Genomic DNA, 26,756 nt, shown 5'->3' on the forward strand with positions numbered 1-26,756 from the left:
GGGATGCCCTGGAGAGCAGCTGAGACCTGGCCAGACCAGGCCGTGGACAGTCGTGTTCAGGTAGCAGGAGGGTGTGAAGAAGCAACTGTCTACCCACAAGTGGCCTCTGGTCAGGGGGATGGGCCTGCCTGGCCATCTCATCTGAGTGGCTCCTGGCTCCGTCCAGCTTCTCAGCGCCCACCTGTCCATGGGTGCCGGGCTTCTCTGTCTATCCGTCCTTGCCCACAGCTGAGATTCACTGGGCAGCCGCGAAGATAAAAGCAAGAACTGAGGTGGTTCACCTCTTCATGAATTCCTTCCTGCCTGGATAAACATAAAACATTGTCATGGACTTTTTCTCTTTGGAAAACTAGGACCTACCTATTTACTATTAAAAAAAAAAAAATCACAGGCCAGCACAAAGAAAAAAAATCACTCGGAAATAATTACTAGAAATATTTTGATGTGGTTCCAGGGTCTTTTTTGTTTTTCTCCCTAGTATGTATGTATGTATGTATTTTATTTTTTTAATTAAAAAAATTATTTATTTATTTATTTTTTAATTTTTGAGAGAGAGAGGGAGAGAGAAGGAGGGCAAAGAGAGAGGGAGACACAGAATCCAAAGCAGGCTCCAGGCTCTGAGCTGTCACCACAAAGCCTCATGTGGGACTCAAACCCACAAACCTCAAGATCATGACCCTTAAGCCACTCAGCCACCCAGGCATCCGTCCTGTCTAGTTTTTAATATGTGTTCTACCTAGTTTCCTTTTGTTCTTGGGCTTAGAGGACAGCCAGGGCCGCTCTTCCTGGGAGAATGAAGCTCTGTGACCGGCAAAACCAGAGAGAGACACATGGGCACATCACACACAAGCCCGAGGCTTGTTAGTGGCTATTGACCACCTTGCAGAATGCTCCAGAGGAAGAACGGGAGACTGTGATCTCCTGGAACAGGCTCCCCAGAGCTTCCTAGCTCAGGATGCGCATAATGAACGTGGGCAGCCTGGGCAGAGCAGGTGTTGGGGGGTCCCCAGGGTGGTCTCTTCTTTCCATGGCTCCTTGGGGAACCAGGCATTCTGGGGAGAGTGGGCCAACTTACTGTCTCTAGTGCTTGGGCTCGGCATGGACACCAGGGAGACAGGAGGCCATCCTGCACGAGGGCAGGGCAGGGTGCACACACACTGTGCTGCCCCCTGGGGCTGCGGAAGATCTCGCGGCCACTTGTTGGTCCCCCAGTCTTGGGGCAGAAACTGAGGCACAGGGAGAATCCGCAGCCTGCTGAACGTCTGCGGATGGCCTGTACAGGAGCAGGGAGGGTTACTCTGACCCTTGATCCTGTGCCCTTCCCTCTGGTTCTGACCCATCAATTGTATGGCTTCAAGGCAAGTCAGCTCTCTTGGTCTTAAGTGTTCCCGTCTGGAAAACGAGGCTGATACTGCCTGCTTCTTCCTGTCTCAAAGAAATGTTCTCAACTTGGGACATGAAACAACCCAAGATCGGGAGCCAGCAGGTCTTGGTTTTAGACCTAACCCTGTGGGATCTTGGGCAAAGTCACTTTCTCTGTTTGAGACTCAGTTCACCCTCTGTAACATGAGGAGACGAGAGTGGTAATAATAATTGCTAGCCTTCTTAAACCCTTGCTGTGAGCCAGGCAGTGGGCTAAGTGCTAGGGTTATTTAGTTTAATCTTCTCATCAATCTTGTGAGGGATGTGCTATTTATTTTTGAGAGAGTGAGAGAGAGAACAAACAAATGGGGAAGGGGCAGGGAGAGAGGGAGACACAGAATCTGAAGCAGGCTCCAGGCTCTGAGCTGTCAGCACAGAGCCCGACGCGGGGCTCAAACTCATGGCCCATTAGATCATGACCCGAGGTAAAGTCAGATGCCTAACTGACTGAGCCACCAGACGCCCCTATTTTCCCCACTTTAAGGATAAGGCATTTGAGGCTCTGAGTTTAACTTGCCCAAGATCTCTCAGCTGGGTGAGAGTATCTACTTCATAAGATTTATGTAAGGCATTGGGTAAGCTGTTTGTACATGTGTTTTCCACTCTGTAACTATAACACACATGCATGTGCACACATATATACTTGTTCTGATTTATTACTGTAAGAATATGTTGAGCTTTTTTTTACAGTCCTGAGTTCCAAGTTAGGACTCTGTGATTTTATTCACAAACAAATGAGTTGCACTGCATCTAGGCAGCACCTGCTCTGTTCATTTGTAACGTGCATCACTATTTACCAATGTATGGGCTTTATTGTGTGTCTGTGAAGGAAATGTCTATTCTCTACATGTGCTTGTCCTTATATTTAATGCTTAACTGGAGCCAGACAGAGAAAACAGTCCTGTACTGTCACTTTGCCGCTGGATCTGACATCTTCCTCTCCAGCTTCTGCCTTCCATGACTCAGGCTTTGCCTTTGGCAATGTGTCCGGGGCAATGCCACTCCTGATTTGCCTCCCTTCACAGCACTGCCTCCATCTGCTTCACTGGGGCCATGTGGGAGCCTTTGTCACCATAAAATGTCAGAACTAGAAGGGATCGTACACATGACCTGGTTCAGTGATTTTTAACATTCTCCTTTCCTTAGTAAAAGTCTTGAAGACAAAATCTTTGGTGGAATTCTAAGGGTAGAAGGGCTTGGGATGAAGCATGCTGCGGGGCTAGAGGCACACCCACTAGGCTTCCCTCTTGCCAGGCTCCATCCCTACTTCTCATCCCTCTGAGATAAGGGGCAAAGTGAGTCCCAGAAAGTGAAGTCTCATAGTTGGTTAGTAGCCTTCTGAACCTAGATTCTAGAATTCCATAACAAATTGCTTAGAAGAAGGAGACTTGCTTTTTTGTTTTCGTTTGTTAAAATTCTGATGTTTTGGACATTAAATGAGTGAATAAAATGAACTTTTTCCTTACTAAGGGGCTAGTCTTTGGATTAGTTTGTCAAACATTTGTCATGCATGTGATCTTACTAGGTGCTTAAGAATTCATGATTTGAATGCAGACAGACAAAACCAGCCTCTAGTGGTAATCAGAATCGGAGAGTGCCTGTAGTTAAGATCAGATTTCGTTATAAGTAGCAGGCCTCCCGAGTAATTACGGCTTAAACAAGCTGGAAGTGCGTTTCTTCCTCATAGTCAGGTCTGGAGGTAGACAGTTCAGAGCTTGTATGGTGGCTCTGTTCCGTAGAGTTCTCTGCAATATCTAGGGCATGGTTCCAGACTTCCTGTACCAAGATGGTGGCTAGAGCTCTGGCCACATCTACCAGACAGCTACATGGAGAAAAGAACAGAGAAGAACGGGGGCAAAGGGCCCAGGCCTGTCACATGTTAGTGGAATTTCCCAAACATTGCCAGAAAGTAACCTCAGTTGATAGGCACTGGCTTGAAGTGGTCATACATCATTCCTAAGTATATTCTAGGCAGCCCTGTGCCCAGCTAAATATCAAGGATTGCGCTGTAAAAGGAGATGGGGACAGTGAATATTGGGGGACACTCTGCCACAAAGTGAACTTCTCGTGTTTATTTTTCCCTATTCTTTGATTTTGCTAAACAGATTTTGAGGGAGCCTGTAGGTATTGAGTGTGTAGGAAGTGTGGGGGTGGGGGAAGTAGGGTGGACTCCAGAAAGGGAGGGGCTGGTTGGTAATGGCTGATGGAGGCAGATGTGGGTCAAATGAAGCGTGAGTGGTTAAGTGATCTGGAAGTCTCTGTCAAGTGCTCACCAAATTTTGTGTCCCTGAGGGTTCACCTATCCCATCCCCTAGGCAAGCTTGGTTAGGCAAATTGTCTATTAATTGAGCAATAATAATGTTGCTTAGTATGATAGAACATTATCTGACCCTGAATCCTCTTTTGGGGGTAGAGGAGTTTATGGCAAAAAATAACAAAATCAAACCAAACAGAACAGGAAGATTTATGGGAACATTTAATACTGAGTAGTCAAGGCATGCCAAAGACCAAAAATACATGGTTCAAAAGCATGACAAAGCTAATGTGGGGGGAGAAAAAGCTAATGTGAGATGAGGGTGTATGAAACCTCATGATTTCATTTTGGAGCTAATGTGGGCAGCTGTGGACAGTTGGGCTGCTTTAAATAATGAATAGCAATTTTTGAATTACATTATCAATAATGACAGGATTTCTTTTTAAAATTTAAGATCAGGTTATAAAGTGCTTGGGTCTTATCTCTGAGTCCAGGGTACGAGGTACAGGCAATTTCCTCGCTGCTAGAGTACATTCCCTGCATCTGAGGTAGGAGTGCATTTAATAGACTGAATCACTACAGCTTTCTTTTGGGAAATTTCAATTTCACTGCAAGCAATTTACATAGAGAGTCACAGCTTGAATTCATAGCTCATATCTTGGTTGCTTTGGAGATAGCTTCTCTGTTGGAAAGGCAATTACTATCTGCAGGAGAAGCCTGTCTACCATTAGTCTCCAGTTTTAAACGTTGACAGGTGGAGATGGAAGTGGGGGTGGGGGTGATTAATAAAGGGCTTTGTCTTTCTAGTCCGCAGAAGGAAAGGGATTTAAGTGTTACAATTTCCCGGGCTCCAGAGATATTTTTTTTCCCCAGAACATCTCAAGCTTTTGACCAAAATGAGAACACGAGACTCTGTGTAATTAGTGAGTTTTGTCACCTTAACATTATAGGGAAGAACATGAAATAACTGAAAGTCAGTCCCTTGGAGTTTTACCGAGCCGTGGTAAAGAAATCTAGTGATACTGTAAAATTAGTCTTTAGCCCCTGGATGTGGATAGCTTTGGAGTCTATATAGTGGCTTCTGATATAATCTTTGTTCTTAGGGAGAACGGAATTGCACCCTGGTTGTTGATGCCCAGTGATGCCTAGTGACCACACAGCAGTCTTTAGGATGGTGTTCAGGAGCTAGCCTTTCCCCTTAGCCGCTAGTGTGTTAAACTGTATAAAATTGTTGTGTCCACATTTGAGATCGTGGTGCGGCCAGACAAATATGTATTTTATGAGTGGCTTACTCTCTGTGAGGCCCTGACACGGCCCAGAGGCTTGTGCATTCAAATCAGTCCTGAGCCGAGACCTGCCCGCATTTCCATCTAATTGACTTAGGCATGGGGACCCCGATTCCTTCTCCTTTAATCGTCACCTTATATTCAAGGCTAAAAGGCTATAATTACTTGAAGTAGCGGAAATTTGAGTGACCCAGATAATTATCTCAGCAAGATGGGCTTAAAGTTTATTGACACAAATGCCAGTTTCATTAAAGGTTTGGTACAAAAGGCAAGTCCATGAGACAGCTGGTTGGCCGAGGTGAAGTGACAGTGAACAGCCCCAAAGACACAGGAATCACCAGGGACTTTGAAATAATTATCATCATTTCCATAATACAGTTAGCAGAGCATTATGAGAGGCCAGAAAAACCTTTCTAGCTGCTTAGTATTAGAGGGCTTCTTCCCTCATCATTCCTCAGTGTGGAATCCATAGCACCATGGTTCAATCCACCCAGGCATCTACTTAGTCTAAAAACTGGTTGAGGAGTCCAGACAAATGCAAACAGTACTGTTCCCTAGATTGCGGGTAGCCAAAGTGAACACTATGATAATAGTACATTTTGTCCAGGCATAGAATTTTTAAATCTAACCTTATGCATCTATTTCTTTTCTATGTTTAATGGTTAAAAATAAACACAATGTTGGGATACCTGGGTGGCTCAGTCGGTTCAGCATCTGATTTCAGCTCAGGTCATGATCTCATGGTTCATGAGTTTGAGCCCCCTGTCAGGCTCTGTGCTGACAGCTCAGAGCCTGGAGCCTTCTTTGGAGTCTGTGTCTCCCTCTCTCTCTGTCCCTCCCCTGCTCATACTCTGTCTCTCCCTATCTTTCAAAAATGAGTAAATGTTAAAAAAAATTAACAAAAAAGATAAGCACAATGTCTACCTAAAAATAGCACATTAAAATTAAAATTAATTTTAAATTAATTAGAAATAATTAAAATTAAAAAGAATATTTTAAAATTAAAAAGAAAATTTTAACAATCATTACCCAAATTTAAGCACACACAATACTGCATTTTAGGGTTTATTACTTATCATTTAAGAGTGAGAATTCTACATGTAGATTAATCATAGATCACTTTGGGTATTAAACTTGTTTTTATAACATTAGTCAAATGCTACTTCCTACTCCTGGTTAACACACAGTAGGCATACCGTGTTTCCCCAGCTAGATTATAAGCTACTAAGGCAGGTGTCTCTAGTAACAGTATTACCACCAACTTAGTGGCCTAACAACACATATTTTTTATTTCACAGTTTCTGTGGGTCAGGAATCCAGGCATGACTTAATTGGGGGCTCTGCTTCAAGGCTTCTCATGAGACTGTAATTAATACACTATCAGAGCTGAGGTCTCATCTGAAAGCTTGAATGGGGAAGAATCCACTTGTAAGCTCACAAGTCTTCTGTGTTTTTGTCCCCTCTATCACCTAGTACTATGCTTTGTATATGCAATAGGTAGTTGTTAAGAAAAATGGAGATTTTGACTTCCATACATGGGAATACATGAATGGATAACTAAGAATGAGTGAAGCCACTATCCTGGGCTTGACTTCCTCTTTGAGGGAATGGTTGGGGATAGAGATAATAATTTTCCAACCTGAGTGGATTGTAATTCACTTTGTGAATATGCATCTGGACTCCTCACACATATGACAGGAAAGGTGTAAATAACAATGATAATAGCTCCTATTCCTTGAGGACTTAACCTGTGCCTGGTACTGTGGTGAGCAGATGAGAAAGCAGAGGCCTGGAGAGGTTAAGTATCTTGCCCAGGGGTCATGATGATAGTAAAAGACAAAGCTGGGAAAACTTATTCTATGAATGCCAAAGTGCATGTTCCTATCTACTCTGCTTTAGCGCCTCTGATAGGTGGCACTTTGGGTAGGCAGAGAGCATTTTAGCTCTTGGGGAGTGAGGTATACTGCTGCCTTAATTTCGAGGTTCCTTTGTCCAAGGGAAGGGTTAAGAAGGGATAAAAACTCTCACAGCAAGGCACTGTTAAAATTGCTTTCCTTTTTATAAAGGCCAACTTTAACAGCAAACAAGTAATAAATCAACGTCTAACCTCTAGCATAGTTTAGCAGCTAGGGGCAGGGAGAGGAGGCAATGATCATTCACAGTCAGCAGCAGTGTCTGGAGACCAGCAGTGAGGCTGGTGTTCTGGGGTGTCTGTTTGTGGGGGGAGATCAGTAGAGTATGATGTGATGGAAGAGAGCATGAAGCCAGTTGCACACATGCAAGCTATGTTCCTTGTCAGCTGTCCCCCTGGCCTCTAGCCAGGGCAGAATTTTCTCCCTCCAGTCAGGTTATTGTGCCCTTGTGCTTTGGGGGCCTCAAGGTCCCAAACCATTAACGTAATAATCACATTGCTCTGGGCAGATTTCTGCCCAGTGTCCTCTGTGTTATATTGCAAAGACAAATCAGAAACACATTCATCAGTCAGAACGAGTCAGCCACCAGTCATTTTAACTAGTAAAAATAACTTAACGATTGATATTTCTGTCTATTATACTCAGACGTGCATAGAGATAAACCCTCAAATACAGGCACTCAGGAAGTGACAGTCATTCTGTGGTGTTTGAACAAAGGAAGGAGCAAGGCTACGGTTGTCTCAAAAAAAAAAAATTCAGACCCACCATTTACCATAGATTCTTATTATGGTGGTTCTTACTCCATTACTTATTCCACTTAGAAGCTAGAATATTTGATGGTTTATTGCAACTTCTTAAACAGTGCCAGGATGTGTCACCAATGGGTCAAAAATGGTATACTCCATCCTGGATTGCCTCCTTTTCCTTCCCTCCTGACAGACGCCGCCATCTTATCCTTCCCCAGCGGGTACCTTTATGATTAGGTCAAGGTTCAGGAGTCACAGAGACCTACTTATCCTTTTCTGAGAGCCGCTCTCTATGGATACTCTACAACTATCTGGGTTTGTCATTGATATTTGACTGGAACAAAGTGCTGACGAGCAAGTATGTACAAGAGAAGGAATGATTGTACATACCCAGACAAACCAAAGAGTATGAAGTGAGTATGAAGTAAGGTCGTTTGTAGGCGGAAATCTCAGAATGCCAAAAAGTGACAGTTGACAAAGAAGGCAAACATGAAATAACTAGCTTTGCAGTGGTTTTCAGATTTTGCAGTACCTCAAATAATGTAAGTAGTTTCAAAAAATTCTAATATCTAAGCCACAGCTCAGAGCATTTAAATCAGAATCTCCGAGGGTGGCACTCAAGTAAAAGTATTCTTTAAAACTGCCCAGCTCCCTTACACTGATGACCGAAAAGGAGAAGAGGCTTGCCATTTCCAGGTATAAGCACTGTGTCAGTTATCACTGCATAATAATGTTATCACAATAACATTATCATAATTATATTATTATTGTCCATAATAACTTAGTGGCTTAAATAGCACACATTTGTTACCTCACAGTTTCTGTGGGTCAGGAATGCAGGCATGACTTAATTGGGGGGCTCTGCCTTAAGATCTCTCATGAGGCTGTAATCAGTGTATCAATCAGAACTGAGGTTTCATCCAAAAGCTTGAGTGGGGAGAGATCCACTTCCAAGCTCACACGGTTGCTGGCAGGATTTAGGTCCTGCGGCCTAGGACCCAGTGATGAGTAGTAGAACTGGAAACAAAAACAAGAAACTCAATCCAGGTTATTTCTCTTTAATATTTATTATGAAATACTTAAAAATCATGAAACGATTACATAGAATAGTATAATGATCACCCTTGTATACCACCCAGCTTTATAAACAGTTTTCCACATTCCATGAATGTTTTACTTCACTCTTACTTATTTTCATGCAGAAAAAATTATGTGGCAGAAAAGGATGATCTTGTCAGCGTAGGTAACAGGGCCAGTTTGTTCATCTTTACCTCTTTTCTTTCTACAGTTATAATGGGAGGCACAGATTCCATTCACAGCGGTATCCATGGCATGATGCGTGTTAACACGTGTAGCTGGAGAGGCCAAGCCTAGAAAACTCACAAGAGCAGCGAAGGCTGATAGTTTTCCCCAAATGGCCTCAAAAGGTGGGCAAGGTGTTCACCAGCAGGTGTGTAGTTGGAGGACAAATGGTCTTGCATTAGGACCACCATCTGTGACGACATGTGGAACACAAACCCGAGGGTAGGCTTAGCCCACAGGTACCAAAATTTGCCACCTGTGGGAAGCGGTGAGCAGAATTTACTAATCCAACTTTCTTGGGCTTTGTGATGTAGATCTCTACCTCCTGATTTGGGCCTAAGTGGTCAGCTAGGTGTTGAATTCCATATAGGTAGTTAAGGTTGCACCACAAAGATTACAAGAGTGCTCGCAGAGTTTAGGGACCTGCATTGTCCTTGTTAGGGTTTCAGATGTTTTGGGAAAGTAAATAATAGGGCCTTCAAGTTCCAGGCTCAGGCCAAGGACAACAGACTGGAGGAACAAGAGAGGTTTCAGGAGGGGCAGACACAACAAGGTCCAACAGGCTTTGGTAGATATGTCTCTTACTGCTTAAGAGTTCAGCTCTTATGTATCTTAGATATACTTATCCCATAGTTACCTGTATTTCTTAGGAAAGAAATACATTTATGTCCAAAACACTCATGAGAATATTTAAACCTACTTCACGGATCCAGGAAATGGTGGCTGGTGAATACTAAAAATAAAGCAGAAAGGCTCAAGCAAGGTTTCAATGGCAGAATCCAAGGAGTTTAAGGGATTTCTAAACTTGGCCAAAGGCTTTCCTGATTTTCTATTTCAAGTTCATCCACGTGAGGGTTTTCAAAATCTGAAGATCATTTCTTCCTTTTCCTAATGTTGAAAATAGAAGAACCCTGGCTTAACTTTGGAGCAGATTGCAATTTACATTTTGGTCCTTCTGTGATGTGATGAATGTGTAATGAGGCAGTAAAGGGCTTGGCCATCAGAGTTAGACAGCCTGGGTTCAAATCCCAGCTGTCACTGAGTGTCTGTGAGACATTGGGCAGGTGACTTATCCTTTTCCAGACTGTCTTCTTGTCTGCAAGATCAGGGTTGATATGAGAATTCAGGGAGATAATGTGTGAATTTAACATGGGTCCTGGAACTGAACATGGGTCCTGTTTACTGAACAGTAGCCCTTACCCTACTCTTACTGTAGTAAACATAACCATCTTTTGACTTTTTGTAATGGTCCTGGAAATGAAGCATTGTTATTCTAGATAACAATGGGGAGGGGACAGGGGACAGGGCTGGGGACAGGGGAGTAAATATACCTACTTTCTGTGTCAGACACTGCTAAGTATGGATTAACTTGTTTTTTCTCGTGTTCCTGGGCATTCAGCTAAGACCACATTCTTCAGCCTTTCTTACAGTTAGGGGACGCCGTGTGACTGAGTTCTAGCCAACTGAATGTGAACAGAAGTCATGTGTCCCATTTTCTAGGCCTGGTCCATAGAAATTTCCCATAAACACCCCTCCATGCTCTTTACCTTGGGATGGAGATGATTAGGATGACCTTAGAAACTATATATTGAAGGTGGCAGAGTCCCTGTTGGTCTGAGACTGAATGGCTGGGTAATGGAGCTAAGCCAGCCCCCACTGAGGAGGAATGTCCACCTTGGACTCAGGTAAATACACTCCTGTGGTGTTTGAACCATTTTGTATTTTGGTGTTTGTTACAGCAGCTGGTTCCAAAAGCCTAGCGCCATCTTGATCTCCTCCTTCCTTAAGAGGTACTCCTTTCTTGCTTCTTATTTCCTATTTAAAATTGCTGAATTAAGTGAAAGAGAGTTACAGTATAAACCTTCGTGAGGGACCTCACTGCCTGAAATGTATGTCCGGGAGCTCCTACTAATTTTATGGATCACTTCTGCTTTTTATTTTCTAAGGCCCAGGAATCTTGGGAAGTAAACCGCATTAAGACCCAATTTGGAAAGCGGACGTGGGAGGGCTCAGATTACCTGAATTTTGCTATTCTTTTTTTATGTTTATTTTATTATAAAAAAATTAATATTTTACTTATTTTTGAGAGAGAGAGAGAGACAGAGAGACAGACAGTGAAATTAGGGGAGGGGCAGAGAGATAGGGAGACACAGAATCCGAAGACAGGCTCCAGGCTCTGGGCTGTCAGCCCAGAGCCTGATGTGGGACTTGAACTCACGAACCGTGAGATCATGACCTGAGCTGAAGTTGGGATGCTAACCAACTGAGCCACCCAGGTGCCCCTGGATTTTACTACTCTTTTTTTTTTTTTAACGTTTTTTATTTTATTTTTGAGAGAGACAGAGACAGGGTGCGAGCTGGGGAGGGGCAGAGAGAGAGGGAGACACAGAATCTGAAGCAGGCTCCAGGCTCTGAGCTGTCAGCACAGAGGAATGAGTCTCTGCTCTGGGGTAATCTGCATCTTCTTCTGTGGGTCCCCTGTTACTATTATCCCCAGGTCACTTGGTGCCGAACTAACCATCCTTCCTTCTTCCTACCTCCCTCCCTTTCTCTCTCTGTCTCCCTTCCTTCCTCCTTCTCTCCCCCCTCCCCTGGCTTCTCTCTCTTTTCATGTACTTGCTTTATGTATTGAATCTTGCTGAAGAATGTTTCCAGACAGGGGCGCCTGGGTGGGTCAATTGGTTTAGTGTGTAACTTCGGTTCAGTTCATAATCTCACAGCTTGTGAGCCCTGCATCGGGCTCTGTGCTCACAGCCTGGAGCCTGCTTCTGATTCTGTGTCTCTCGCTCTCTTTACCTCTCCCTGACTTACACTCTGTCTCTCTCTCAGAAATTAAAAAAAGAAAAACATTTTAAAAAAAGGATATTTCCAGACAGCTCTCCTTTTCTCTAGTGTATCCAAGAAGCAAATGTTGGCTTCTTCCTTTACCTGTTGAGAAAAGGCTGGCTATTGATGAAAATGACTCACTTACCAGAGCCCTCTGGCCGCTCTCAGTGCAGCAGTGATAAGAATAAAGTTTTAAGTCTCTGGTCTGGAAGAGAATGTCACCTCTTGCCTGGAGTCTTCAAAAAAGTTCCACACTTGGACAGCACCTTGATGCTTCCTTAAATATGTATCACTTCATTGGTCATTGCTCCAGCAACAGGCCCTGAAAAAGTTATTTTCCAGGCCTTGTTTCTCGTACAAAAGGGCTTGGCTGCAAGCTCCATTCTCAGATTCTATTCTAAGGGCTTACCATCAAAGAAGGCACTCTGTAAATATGAGACCACAAACCAAAACTCCTTATTGGGTCCCCTAAATGCAGGAAGGCTTCCCCATAAGGGATCCAAGAAAAGTTCTGGCAATCTGCAAACAGGTATGAGGAGGGATACTAAGGGGTTATTGGAGTTTAGGGGAATGATCCATCAAGTCAAACTAGATGCTATGTAGCTCGTAAATACATGTGTAGATGGACAAGTGAAGCCCTGGATTGTCAGTGGGTCAGCATTGTTAGTTAAAAAGAACAGAACCATAATCATAGATACATACTCTCCCAGGCTACCTCCCACTGTAGTCTCAAAGATTAAATATTATTCAAAAGAAAGGAATTTGTATGAGGGAGAATTCCAAAATCCCATAGCCTTCATATTCCACAAATATTTTCTCATGAAGAGAATTCCAAGATACGTTGTAAAACAGAGAGGTTTTTAATTTTTGATCCTTATTAGGAAAACTCACTCTGAAATTATGATATAGCAACAATAAATCTGAACAGGTAATGAATAATTAATTGAAGACAAGTCTTAAATTAGAACGCCACTTAAGACATATTCATTCCATTTTGTTCTGGAACTTTTGATTGTTTGCAGTCGTTTGTATTGCACTAAATTGGATGTGAAGTTTTTTGTTTTTTGTTTTTTTAAGAACTCTCCATGGAATGGGAAAAATAGTTCATATCTGGATATATACATCCTTAAGGGAAGAAGAGAAAGGAATATGGGTTGAATAATTAATATGCATTAGGTGCTTTACAGCTATACAGTCTCAAAACTTAGGGTTAGTTTTATTAGCCCCATTTTGTATCTGTAGGTGAGCAAATTGAATAACTCAACTATTAAGTGGAAGACAGTACTCCAATGCAGGACTCCCAGGCTCCAAAACTCATGTGTTTCCACTGTCCAGTGACCTGATATTTATTAGAGTTTGTACATACCAAGTTCTTGTCCAACTGAATGGGGATGATTTAAGAAGATAAATAATGTGGGGCACCTGCATCGCTCATTCAGTTAAGTGTCTGGCTCCTGGTTTTGGCTCAGGTCATGCTCTCATGGCTTGTGAGTTAGAGCTCCATATTGGGCTCTATGCTAATAGTGTGAAGACTGGGGATCCCTTTCTCTCTCTCCCTCTAGGCCCCTCCCCTGCTCACAGTCTCTTTCTCTCCCTCTCTCTCTCTCTCTCTCTCTCTCTCTCTCTCTCTCTCTCTCTCTCAAAATAAATAAACTTAAAAAAAAAGGCAAATAATGCAACAATGGCTATTCTAATGTCAGCCTGAAATTCTAGTTCTATAATTGAGCCCTACAACTTTCTCCTTTAATATTCAAGTAAGGGTCTTATTTCTTCTAATGCTCAACACCCTCTGACACAGACTGAAATATCCCTCTGAAATTAGTAGTTTCAACTCATAGTTCAATTCGTACTTGTTTAAAAATAAATCTCCTGGCTTCCACGATAGTGATTCAGGGGTTCTGAGGTGACGTCAAGAATCTCCATTTTTCCGGCGCCTGGGTGGCTCGGTTCAGCGTCCAACTTCGGCTCAGGTCATGATCTCACAGTTCGTGAGTTCAAGCCCCGTGTCATGTTCTGTGCTGATAGCTTAGAGCCTGGAACCTGCTTCAGACTCGGCTCTTCTCGGCCCTTCTAGAACTGAACTGCTAGTGGATGATCTGGGCTTATGAAGGCTTGGCAAACAATAAAGCCAGGAAAAGCAGAGGTAAGATCTCATAGCCAGAAGCTCTAAGAGCAAAAATACCTCAGTCAGGAGATGGAAGAGGCTGCTAAATAAAATATTAGTGGTGACGTATTATTCTGTTGAAAATGGGCATGTAGTCAAAGACAAACTTGAAGGAGTGACACAGACCCGAAGGGATCATGCCAGAAATGTGAGATCCCAGAACAAGCTGAGGCTCGCAGAAAATGCTAAGGGGCAAAGCAAGGGCTTTTTGGAAGCTACACAGGGATCAAAAACAATGAAGAAATAAAGGCCAGGAGCAAATGATGTAATGTTGACAGATGACAGGGCAGCAGTGTTCATTTCCTGTTTTTCTTCCCTCCTCCATCAGGGAGAAGGATCTCTAAAGTGAAAATTTGCAGAATAAACATGACTGAGAGAAAACATCATCCAAAGATCGGAGAGGGGGTGGGAAGGAAGACCTAGGGGGCGGAGTGAGGGCAACTTTCAAGACCGGATGAGTGCTATCACAGGGTACCCCAAATTGGCATTAGAGTAATAAGCCTGTTATTGTTTATCTTTAAAGTATAAAGAGAAAGAGATGCCGAATGACCGGAGGCAAGAAAATCTCCTGGGTTTTTTTTCCTGAAGTTTGTTTCTAGAAACTGCAGATGTTAATCCCCTGCAAAATCTCAGGAGAGGTAACAAATCAGACAATTTGGCAAAACTCAGAAAAAAGAGTGGTGGTCACCAGGGGCCAGTACAGGCTCTGTGGAAATACATTCTGTAGGTCAGATTCTATATCCTGAGCATCTGCTCAGGAAGCCACTTTTAAGGAAAAAGGACCCCACCCTTGGAAAGAGGCCTTTTCAGAAACCCAACCACTTAGATCGGCCTCTGGGCCCAGGTGGTTTCTCATGTTCTCCCTCCCCCTTTTACATCATTTAGATTCACATCATTTCTTGTGTATTCCATGGAAGTTGCCATGGGGACAAGGTTCCATCTGGCTTCAGATCCTGGCGCTGAGATCTATTCTGTCTCCTTAGTTTGTACTGGGTGTTCACCTCCCTGTCTCTCTAACTTCAGTTTCCTATATGACTCCACTTTTTCAAACAGCATGCCTCTGCCTATCCATGATGTCTCAGCCACCTTTCTCAGGTCAGTTCTTACCATAGTAACTTCCAGACTCCCACTCCATGCACCAACAAACTCCTAGCAAACTTCCTCTGGTGATCCTGTATCAAAGATTGAAACAGTGGCCTATGTTTGAAACTGGTCCTATGCTAAGAAGAATGCATAGCTGCCCAGACGAATATGCACATGACTACTCTTTTATGGGCAGATATCTGGTAGATAATTCAAAAACTACTGCCATCCTAAGCCAATATTTTTAAATATTAATATTAATTATAGATGAAGACACCAAAGCTTGGAATTTCAAATATACTGATCATATAGATCTTGGATGAGAGTATATTGGAAGGGAAAACAGATTCAAATGTATAGATAGCTAAGAAGGTAACACTTAGAGACAAATGTAAAGTCTAATCCTTAGGTTAAAAAAAATTAACTACACATACCTGGCTTTGGGGCCATTGACCATGTTAACAGGAGTAAATGTGAAAATCACCTTAAAGCTTTTATTAACTATAGGCTCACTGTGGGTCACTGATGTGATGTGCCTACCAGGAAGCTAATGTCTTTCTCAGCTGTGTTAACAAAAATATAGACTCAGTATTAAAAGAAGTAATTATCCCACCTGTTAAGGACTTGGGGAGAAATCCTAATGTCCCAATGATGACACAAACCTTAAGTAATTATGTCAGGGCAGTTATGTCATAGAATGAGCTGATGCTTGCAAAAAATGCCATTCTAGGCTTTTTATCCTACAGGCTGCTGGAATCAATTGCAATAGAGAAATGGTAAAGAAATAATGTGTGTGGATTTAATTCTGAGTATCTTTCTTTTGAGGGCGTCACTGGCAAAGAAACACATCCAGGCTAGTGCCCTGTTTGCAAGTCATATCCCAGGGTGGATATTCAGCCTGTGTGATACTCAGCCATTTAGCCCAGGGAAGTAAAGAATTGAGAGATGTGATAATGCATCAGATGTTTTGATGGGCTCTCATGCAGAAGGAGACTTAGTCTCATTCTCGCGGGTAGATGTGGGACCCAAGGGCAGAAGCTGCCCGGCTCCAAACACAAACGCCTCTGACCTGTAGTTGCATCCCAAATGCCTTGTGAGCTGGTAAGAACTTGGGCCGAGGCCTTGGGCTGCTGGTGAGGGGGTTCCCTCCTTGTGTCTCCCCACTCCATGCTCTATGCTTTGGAGGGAAGAGGTACGGAAGCATATGGCGAATTACTGCAGGTATTTCCCTCGGGGTGCTATGTTTACAGCGGGAGTGCTTCTGTGATCAGAGCCCGCGGGCGTGGGGAAAGGAGTTGGGTGTCTGCAGGCTTGAGTACCTACCGAAGGCAATGCCTAGCAAGGTCCATTTTTAGCCTGGACCCTTGGTGCCTGGCTGCCAGGAGCTGGGGGATGGGTAGTTGGCTCTCCTCAAGCTCCACGCAGAGGAAGAGCCTGCTAGGAAGCAGTGTGCCCGAGAATGCAAACAATTTCCTGGCAACAGCATCTCTCTCGCTCTGCCAATGTCTGATGAAAAAGGGATGTGGCGTGTGGGGAGAATAAGAGAAAGAAAGAGAGTCGGGTGACAGAAGGGATGGAGAGAAAAAGGAAGGAAGGAGGGGAAAAAAGGCCAAAGGCTGTGCTTTAGTCTGGCATTTCGCACCTGCTGGCATCTGAGTGCCACCAATTGCTGAGTCAATAAGAGTCGAAAGGGAAGGAATATCCCAACAGAAGGATAAAAGTGGATTTTTTATACCATCCAAATCCCTCCTTGATCTCCCCAGCTGGTGATTTACCAGTAAGAGGACAGGGACCTCAAGGAAGGAGATGCCGACCACCAGGACCTCTGTAAAGATTTACTTCTGGGCCAATATAGTATTACCTTAACACAGAAGTTCTTAATGAGGGGGAAGTGAGGGGTGGGGAGCAAGGTTGTCCCCCTGGGATATTTGGCAATGTCTGGAGACATTGTTAGTTGTCACATCATGAGGAAAGAGGTGTGCCTGGCATCCACTGGGCAGAGGCCAGGGATGCTGCTAAAATTTCCATAACGTACAGAACAGCCCCCATAACAAAAAATTGTCCAGCCCCAAATATCAGTGGTGCTGAGGTTGGGAAAACATGCCTTAAAGCGGTTTAACACTGGAGGCCTCTGTGCCTGGTGCCGAGGGCCACCCATTGGAACCCAAAGGTTTTCATAGCTTTCTGCCCTTATAGGTGAGGGGTTTGAGTCTCAGAGAGTAGAGAGGCTTGTCCAGGGCCTCTGGCCTTGGACTGAAATGAGCAAGAGCTTTGGAGTAAGACAGAATAGTTTTAAATCCCAGCTGAGGAAGCTAATATCCGTGCAACTTGGGCAAGTTGCTTCACCGCTTAGAGCCTTCATTTTTTCACTTATGAAATGGGCATCACATAACAACTCCCTTATAGCTTCATTTCAAGGAATATGTGAGATAACGCTTGTAAAGTACTTAACATAGCATGTGGCATATAATAAATGGCACCTCTAATTATGAGTTGCAGAGTTAGAGCTAAAATCTTGGCTCTCATGCCCAAGTCCTGTTCTCCTTTCATTGTTATCGCTTGGATGAGTCCCAACCAGGGCTAGTCCTCAGTTCTGAGAGGTCTGTAGTGGTTGTGAGCCCTGGTGCTTGGCCAAAGTGGGCCTGGATTCAAAGCTGAGCTCTGCCACTTTCAAGCTGATAAATTACTTCATCTCCCTCTAAGCCAGCTCAGTTTCCAAATCTATAAAATGGGACAATGCTAACACCCGCTTGTTAGGCTTGTTGTGAGATTCTACCCCCAGAGAGTAGAATATCGTAAGGAGTCATCATATATTAGTTGTAGCTAATTTTTCTGACAGGTTGTATTTCCCCCAAATGGCTGCCACACTGTCTCTCATTCACCGTGCTCTTCCCCCAGTGCCATAGTAATTCCCCTTCCACAAGAGGCGGGTCTGTCTTTTCATGAATGTGGGTGGACACATGGCTCTGGAGGGGAGTGATACCTTGTGACTTGTCAGGCAAGGCCGTAGGAAAGTGATACAGCTTCTGCTTGCTTCTCTTGGGATGCTCACACTGGAAACCCAGCTGCTATGCGGCCAGGAAGCCCAGGTGACACCATGGAAAGGGCTGTTTGAGGACGACCTGACAGACCGAGTGAAACTTGTCAGACATATGAATGAGTCGTTGTACGAGTGGAACCTCCAGTTCTAGTGAAGCTTCCCGGTTGACACTGAATGGAGAGAAATGAGCCGGCTTCACTGAACCCTGCCCCAATTACAGATTCATGAGCAAAATAAATGATTGTCATCATTTAAAAATTTTTTTTCAACATTTATTTATTTTTGGGACAGAGAGAGACAGAGCATGAACGGGGGAGGGGCAGAGAGAGAGGGAGACACAGAATCGGAAACAGGCTCCAGGCTCTGAGCCGTCAGCCCAGAGCCTGACGCGGGGCTCTAACTCACGGACCGCGAGATCGTGACCTGAGCTGAAGTCGGACGCTTAACCGACTGCGCCACCCAGGCGCCCCAAATTGGACTTTAAAAAAAAAAATTTTTTTTTTCAACGTTTATTTATTTTTGGGACAGAGAGAGACAGAGCATGAACGGGGGAGGGGCAGAGAGAGAGGGAGACACAGAATCGGAAACAGGCTCCAGGCTCTGAGCCGTCAGCCCAGAGCCTGACGCGGGGCTCTAACTCACGGACCGCGAGATCGTGACCTGGCTGAAGTCGGACGCTTAACCGACTGCGCCACCCAGGCGCCCCGATTGTCATCATTTTAAACCACCAAATTTGGGGACAGCTTTTTTTTTTAATTAAAATTTTTTTTAACTTATTTATTTATCTTGAGACAGACAGAGACAGCGCGAGTTGGGGAGGGGCAGAGAGAGAGGGAGACAGAGAATCCCAAGCAGGCCCTGCTCTACCAGTGCAGAGCCAGATGTGGGGCTCAAACTCATGAAACTGAGAGATCACGACCTGAGCCGAAACCAAGAGTTGAACGCTTCACTGACTGAACCACCCAGGCACCCGGGGGAAAGCTCCTTATTCAGCAATAGTATAAGAACAGTGTTATTGTTATTAATCTCCAAAAAAGAAATTTTCCTTTGGCCCATCTCACCTTCTCAGCCTCAGCGTCAACGCCGGGAAGAAAACTAGATGTAGCAGGAAATGTTGCTGCTACTTCCCAAGTCGGTGATTCTTCAGGGCATCTGGAGAAGATGATCACGTGCCACCACCCATTGTGACCATGAGAGATGAACCTGCGGGTTTATCTGGGGACACAATTTGACAAATCTCTTTTGGGAACAGATGAATTCCAGGGCCTGAGCGTCATCGTATAGCTTGTAGACAAGGGTTCCCAAGAGCGTCTACTCATTTTGTTTTTTCCTTCTGTCTGCCTTGGTTTCTGCCATGAGTGTGGGAGTCAGGAGTGACCTTTCCCCCCATTTGAGTCTCTTCAGTCCTCCCTGCCTCAGTTATGGTTTTGAAGATGTGAGGTGAAGACAGAAGACAGTGTCTGATGATGAACTGAGGAAGATCTATGTCCTTCTTAGGAAAGCAAACCAATTTATGATACCAACTATGGTGTGTACGTGTGTGTGAGATGCAAGGGCGGGGGGGGGGAGTGCTTTTGACATTAGAAGTTCAAGAACTTGCCTGCCATTTTTCCTGAGCACAGGAGTTGTTGGAATTCCCTCTTTTACCCCAGTGGGAAGTTCCCCAGCATGACCATTCAGAGCCTCGGGACTACGAGACCCATCAAGATACCTTCTTGAGGGGTGAGGGCCAGGTGAGAACTCTCTGCTTCATTCACTAAGACAAACTAGGCCTTTTTGTGTTTTGCCAGAAGGATGGAATAATAATGAGCTGTCTGCTCCCCCCAGAGGAACTGCACTGATGCACTGGTAGAAATGACCCCAGCTTTCTTGGGGCAGGTCTCCAAACCTGGGATCCCAGGATGGGAGAAGAGCAGACAGTTATTTGTCAGTTTCTGGAAAATTGATGTTGTGTTAGAAACACAACTTCCTCGTGCATCAAGTGGGAGAAGTTTACAGTTCTGAAAGCCTCCTGTGCCTTGTTGTCTGTCTCCCTCCTTGAAGGACCCTCGGAAGAGCTCTGGGTTCCACTCTAAGATGTGCTCAAAAGAAGTCAGTGGCAAGTGGACTTGAGACCTCATTAGTATTTTCCATTAACCCTGGCTTTGGAGCCCTACTTTGGACGTGGTTAGGAGAAAATGTTAATAGTGTGACTGAAGGGTGCTGTTATTTTCAACAGAAAGCAACCGTGGGCTTCTCCGTGCCTTTCTAGGCACGGTTGGTAATGAAGACTCAGCCTCACACATTTACCTCTACAAAGTGGTATTTGAGCAATTTGTAATCAAGAGGCACTTTAAGGGGAGCTTATTCCTTGTCTCCCTTTCTTAGTTCTTCCTGTGTAAAAACTTTGGCATGTTTCCTAATGATATCAACTCACTGGGGAGTGATTTCTAGCATGTTGCTGGCTGTCACACATGGGGTTATAAAAGTCGACTCTAGCCTATACAAGGCTGTTTACTGAAAGTGGTACGATCTGATATTTTAAAAGGTGGCTGAATGGTTTGTGAGCTGAATGGAGCAGTGTGGTGGGAAAGAGTGGCCTCTCTATTGTGTCATGGGGGGAGGAAGATGTGCTAAGGGAGGCCACTTCAGGGAGGCTGGACCATGAATCACACCAACACGAGTGGGCTTGTTGGCAGAGAAAGTACTCAGTGTTCAGTGGCGTTCAGTGGCTTTCCTGGGGGAGGAAGTAGTCTGCCCCTCCTTGCTGGGTCATGATGATCTCATTTTTTTTTTTTTTTTTTTTGGCTCTTCTTAGTTGGCTGTGAAAATAGCCTTTCACCTCCAAAGAATCATCTAAACCAGACAAGCAGTACAGAGAGCAGTGTGAGTCAGCTGCCTCCTTTCGGACTTCCTGGGGAGTTTGAGGGACAAATTTGTGAGGCCTCACCAGCAAGCTGTCAGTCCCGGACTGCTTCCTAGTCAGCCTGAGCTTGAGCTGTGAAGGGGTTTGCTGATGCTTGGCAAAGTGCCCTTCTTGGATGGGGCCCCCCTTCAACTGGTGGTCACAAGGGGCTAGATTTTACCTGGGAGTGAGGTTAGACTCCAGTATCACTAGAGGCTCCTTATCTGGCTCCAGCCAGAGGTCTTGGGGTGAAGCCAGGCTGCCCTTACCACGTGACTGGGGACAGCAGTGACTCAGCTGGGAGGGAAGAAGGAGCTGGTGTCATCAGCTGTTGTTAGGAAAGAACAAAGGAGCCTGGAGGGAAACTGCCCAGTCCTGAGAGGATGGGAGGCAGGAGGCAGGTTGCCTAGAAACAGTAGCAGCACCTCTCTTCACACACCTTTCAGGCTGCTGGGGCCTCTGGTTAGCTCCCTCTTCTCGTTTTTTTTTTCCCCCTTCAGAGCTGCGCTCCATATGCCTTTTCATCAGATCTCACCTGGCTAAAATTGCTCCTGGGGTTGTGTGTTGTGGGTAAGGGGCAGCCAGGGCACATTCTCTTCTGCATCATGGAAAGGCTTAGAGAGTTCAGCTCTGGGTTGATTTTCTGGAGGGGAGGACAGGCATGGTTCAGAAGTCACATGCTACGGCCAGATCTGGGTTCAAATTCAGAGCCAGGACCTATTAGATGTGTAATCTTGGGCAAGTTTATTAATTCCTCAATGTTTTAGTTTCCCCATCTATGAAACAGGGAGAATAATGGTGTCTATCTCAATTGAGGCAAGATGAGGATTTCGTGTGGATAGATAAATGGATGGGAGACAGATAGACACACAGCAAACTTAGAATAGGGCCTCATCCATAGAAAGACCGCATATTTGTCAGTTATTAATCGTCTTGGAGGATAGCCAGACGTAAAAACTTACTCTCAGGTAGCTTTGGAAGGAACTCTGGCCGGACCTCCAGTTTCTCAGTGGTGTGTCTGATGTTTGGAGATCTGGTTCCAGGCCTGGTTCTAACAGTGGCTTGCTGTGGGATCTTGAACAAGTAGTAGCTTTCCTTGTCTGCCCTCAGTCTCTGCATCTGCAAGATCAGAGGACAGGACTAGAAGGGACTGAATTTACTCAGATTCTTCCTTGCCTTAGAACATAGGGACGTGGATTGAGTCATGAATCGCCTCTGTCACACAATTATGGAGGACGTTACAAAATGTGGCAGTGAGAGGAGCTTCTGGTTGAGCCCCAGAATGATGGTTTGGGGGAGCTGTGGGGACAGTCACTCCCCAAAACCTCAGATGAGGGGACTGTCTAGTCAGACCTGGTAAGGGGTCAGGCAGCCCTGCTCACAGCTAGATCTCCTTTACCACATATGTTCCTTTACCCTTCCTCCTTTATGATATATATAGATCATAAATGTTACATCTGCATATATTAAGACCCCCCTAATCCCCAATGATGTTATAATTTTGGGTTTTAATAGTCATACGTATTTGGAAAACCTAAGAGGAGAAAAGTCTTTTATTATGTTTATTTAGCAGTTTACCATTTCTGTTGCTCTTTCTTCTTGTCTGAAGTTCTGATTTTCCCTCTGGGATCATTTTCTTCTATCCGAAGAACTTCCTTTAACATTTATTTTAGAGCAGGTCCGTTGGCAATGAAAGCTCTTAGTTTTGCTTTATCTGAGAATGTCTTTATTTCATTTCTGAAGGATATTTTCATGGGATGTAGAATTCTGAGTTGACAGTTCTTTTGTTTCTGGTCTGTATAGTTGCTGTCAGAAATCTGCAATCAAATTTTTATTCTCCTACTTCTAGCATGCCATTTTTCTCTGGCTGCTTTCGAGATTTCTTTATATCCTTTGGTTTTTACAGTTTGATTATGATGGTTTTATTTGAATTTATCCTGTTTGATGTTCCCTGAGCTTCTTGCATCTGTAAATTTATGTCTTTCACCAAATCTGGGAAATTTGTTGTCATTACTTCTTCAAAAAGTTTCTTCCATATCAATATCTTTTCCTTCTCAGGGACTCCAATCACATGTACATAAAGATCTTTTTAGATTGTCCCATAGGTCCTCAGGCTCTGTTTATTTTTCAACCCATTTTCTGTCCTTTTTGCTTTATTTTTGTTTTTCCTAACTTTTATTTTATCTGAAAGGTGACATACAAGGTTCCATTAGTTTCAGGGTACTACGTAGTTATTCAGTCTCTCTATGTTATACAATGCTCACCACAAGTGCATTTACCATCTGTCATGATACATTGCTATTAAAACATCATTCACTGTGTTCCCTATGCTGTGCCTTTTATTCCCATGACTTACTCATTTCATAACTGCAAGCCTGTATCACCCAGTATGCATCATCCATTTTGTCCATGGTTCCACCTCCCTCCTTGGCAACCATCAGTCTGTTCTCTGTATTTACAGGTCTCATTCTGCTTTTTGTTAGTTTATTCACTGGTTTTGCTTTTTAAATTACACATAGAAGTGAAATCATATGGTATTTATCTTTCTCAGACTGACATATTTCACTTAGCGTAATACCCTCTAGGTCCATTCATGTTATTGCAAATACCATGACCGCTTTTTAGTGGTTGCATAATATTCCATCGTATATACACCACATCTTCTTTATCCACTTGTCTATTGACAGACACGTAGGTTGCTTCCATACCTTGGCTGTTGTAAATAATGTTGCAATAAACATAAAGGTGCATATATCTTTTCACATTAGTGTTTTTGATTTCTTTGAGTTACTACCCACTAGTAGAATTATTGGCTCATATGATATTTCCATTTTTAATTTTTTGAAGGACCTCCATTCTGTTTTCCAAGTGACTGTACCAATTTACACTCTCACCAGTATTATTTTTTCTCCATATCCTTACCAACACTTGTTATTTCTTGCCTTTTTGATTTTAGCCATTCTGACAGGTATAAGGTGATATCCCATTGTGGTTTTGATTTGCATTTCCCTGATGATGTTGAGCATGTTTTCATAAGCCTCTTGCCATATATCTGTCATGGAAACATGTCTATTCAGGTCCTTTGGCCATTTTTTAATTGGATTGTTTGTGTTTTGTGTTTTTTTTTTTGTTTGTTTCTTATTTTTGGTGTTGAGTTATGTAAGTTTTTTATGCATCTTTTCCAACCACGATGGTATTAAGCTAGAAATCAGTCACAAGAAAATAATGGAAAAACCCCATAAACATGTGGAGGTTAAACAAAATGATGCTAAACAGCCAAAAGGTCAAGAAAGCAATCAAAAAAAGAAATCAAGCGTTGCTTGGATGGCTCAGTCAGTTAAACATCTGAATCTTGATCTTGACTCAGGTCATGATCTTACATTTCATAGGATCAAACCCCATGTTAGCCTCCATACTGAGTGTGGAGCTACTTGGGATTCTCTGTCTCCCCCTATGCCCACTCCCCCTACTTGTGCTCACTCTCTTGCTTTCAAAATAAATATTCAAAAAAGAAAGAAAGAAATCAGAAAATACATGGAGACAAGTGAAAATGAAAACACGATGGTCCAAAATCTTTGGGATGCAGTGAAAGCTGTTCTAAGAGAAAAATATATAGCAATACAGGTATATTTAAAAAAACAAGAAAAAACTCAAATAAATAACCTAACTTTACACCTACATGAACTAGAAAAAAGAATAAAGTACAAGGTGAGTAGAAGGAAGGAAATAATACAGATCACAGCAGAGATAAATGACATAGAGGCTAAAATAACGGTAGAAAAGTCAGTGAAACCAAGAGCTGATTCTTTGAAAGGATAAGCAAAATTTAGTTAGATGCATCAAGGGAAAAAGAAGGAGGACCCAAATAAATAAAATAAGAAATGAAAGAGGAGCAGTAGCAACTGACAACACAGGAATACAAAGGTTTATAAGAGAATACAATGAAAATTTATATGTCAACAAATTGGACAACCTAGAAGAAATAGATAGATGCCTAAAAACATAAAATCTTCCAAAACCAAATTAGGAAGAAATAGAAAATCTGAACAGACCAATTATTAGTAACAAAATTGAATCAGTAATAAAAAAATACCAAAAAGTAAAAGTTCAGTACCAGATAGATTCACAGGTGAATTCTATCAAACATTTAAAGAAGAACTAATACCTATTCTTCTCAAACTACACCAAAAAATAGAAGAGGAAGGAAAGCTGTCAGATACATTCTATGAGGCCAGAATTACCCTGATCCCCGAACCAGACAAAGACACCAAAAAAAAAAAAAAAAAAAAAAAAAAAAAAAAGGACAGAAGACTACAGGCCAGTATCCCTGAGGAACATAAATCCTGAACAAAATATTAGCAAATTGCATTCAACAATACACTGAAAGGATAATTCACCAAGGTTAAGTAGGATTTATTTCAGAGTTGAAAGGATAGTTCAGTATTCACACATCAATCAACATGATACACCATATCAACAAAACAAAGGATAAAAATCACATGATCATTTCAATAGATGCAGTAAAAGCATTTGACAAAATTCAACATCTGTTCATGATAAAGTTCTCAACAAAGTAGGTTTAGAAGGAACACACCTCATCATAATAAAGGCCAAATATAAAAAACCCACAGCTTATATCATCTCAATGGTTAAAAACAGTTTTTCCTTTAAGATCAGGAACAAGACAAAGATGTCTACTCTCACCACTTTTATTCAACATAGTTATGGAAGTCATAGCCACAGCAATTAGATAAGAAAAACAAATGAGGCATCCATACTGGTAAAAAAGAAGTTAAACTGTCACTATTTGCAGATGACCTGATACTATACATAGAAAACTCAAAAGACTCCATCTAAAAACTACTAGAAGTAATAAATGAATTCAGTAAAGCTGCAGGATTCAAAATTAATACCCAGAAATTGGTAGCATTTTTGTTTGTTACTTATATCATACGTAGAATTTTGGTTGATGTACCCTCACGTTAAGGAATGTTTTTTCTGTTTTTTTTCTACTTTTTTTTGAAGACCACCTCCAATTATTTGAGTCTCTGTAGTGAACTTTTTATTTTCGATAATGTATTTATCATTCTCAAATCCCATGTAGTTCTCTTGTTTGGTTTCTGTTTCTTTGTTGTGAACTTTTCATTCATTTCAAGAGTGTTCACTTTTACCTCAATGATAATAATAGATGCTTTAAGGTCTTTATTTGCTAATTCCAATATCTGGGTCATCTTGGAGTTGGAATGTGTTGATTGTCTCTTTCCTCTGAGAATTGGTCAGATTTTCCTGGTTCTTGATGTGCTGGGTAATTTTAGATGATACCCAGCACAGTTTGTATATTAAGTAGTGAGACTCTGGGTCATGTTAAAATCCTCCAAAGAATGTGGAGCCTTTTGTTTTAGCAGACAATCATGCCAGTTAGATTTAGACTACAAGTTCTGTCTCATCTTCTGAGAGTGGTGGTTCCATTGCCCATACAGTTTTCAAAGGCTTCGCTCTCCTTTTGTGGGCTGCCCCTTGCCTATGCCACTCGGGGTAGTCTGGGACTTGAGCAGTGATATATATGGTTCAATTCTCAAAGATTTTCTATGCTTCTTGGGATGTGTTCCACACATGCACACTTGGCTGTGAGCTCAGGATTTGTGTTGGCTCACACATAGAAATGTATATCCTGGGGCACCTGAGTGGCTCAATTGATTAAGTGTCTGACTTTGGCTCAGGTCATGATCTCACAGTTCCATGAGTTCGAACCTCATATCAGGTTCTCTGCTGTCAATGTGGAGCCTGATTGGCATCATCTGTCTCCCTCGCTTTGCCCCTCCCCTGTTCATGTGTG

Source organism: Felis catus, chromosome A1 (assembly GCF_018350175.1).
Source record: "Felis catus isolate Fca126 chromosome A1, F.catus_Fca126_mat1.0, whole genome shotgun sequence".
NCBI classification, from domain to species: Eukaryota; Metazoa; Chordata; class Mammalia; order Carnivora; family Felidae; genus Felis; species Felis catus.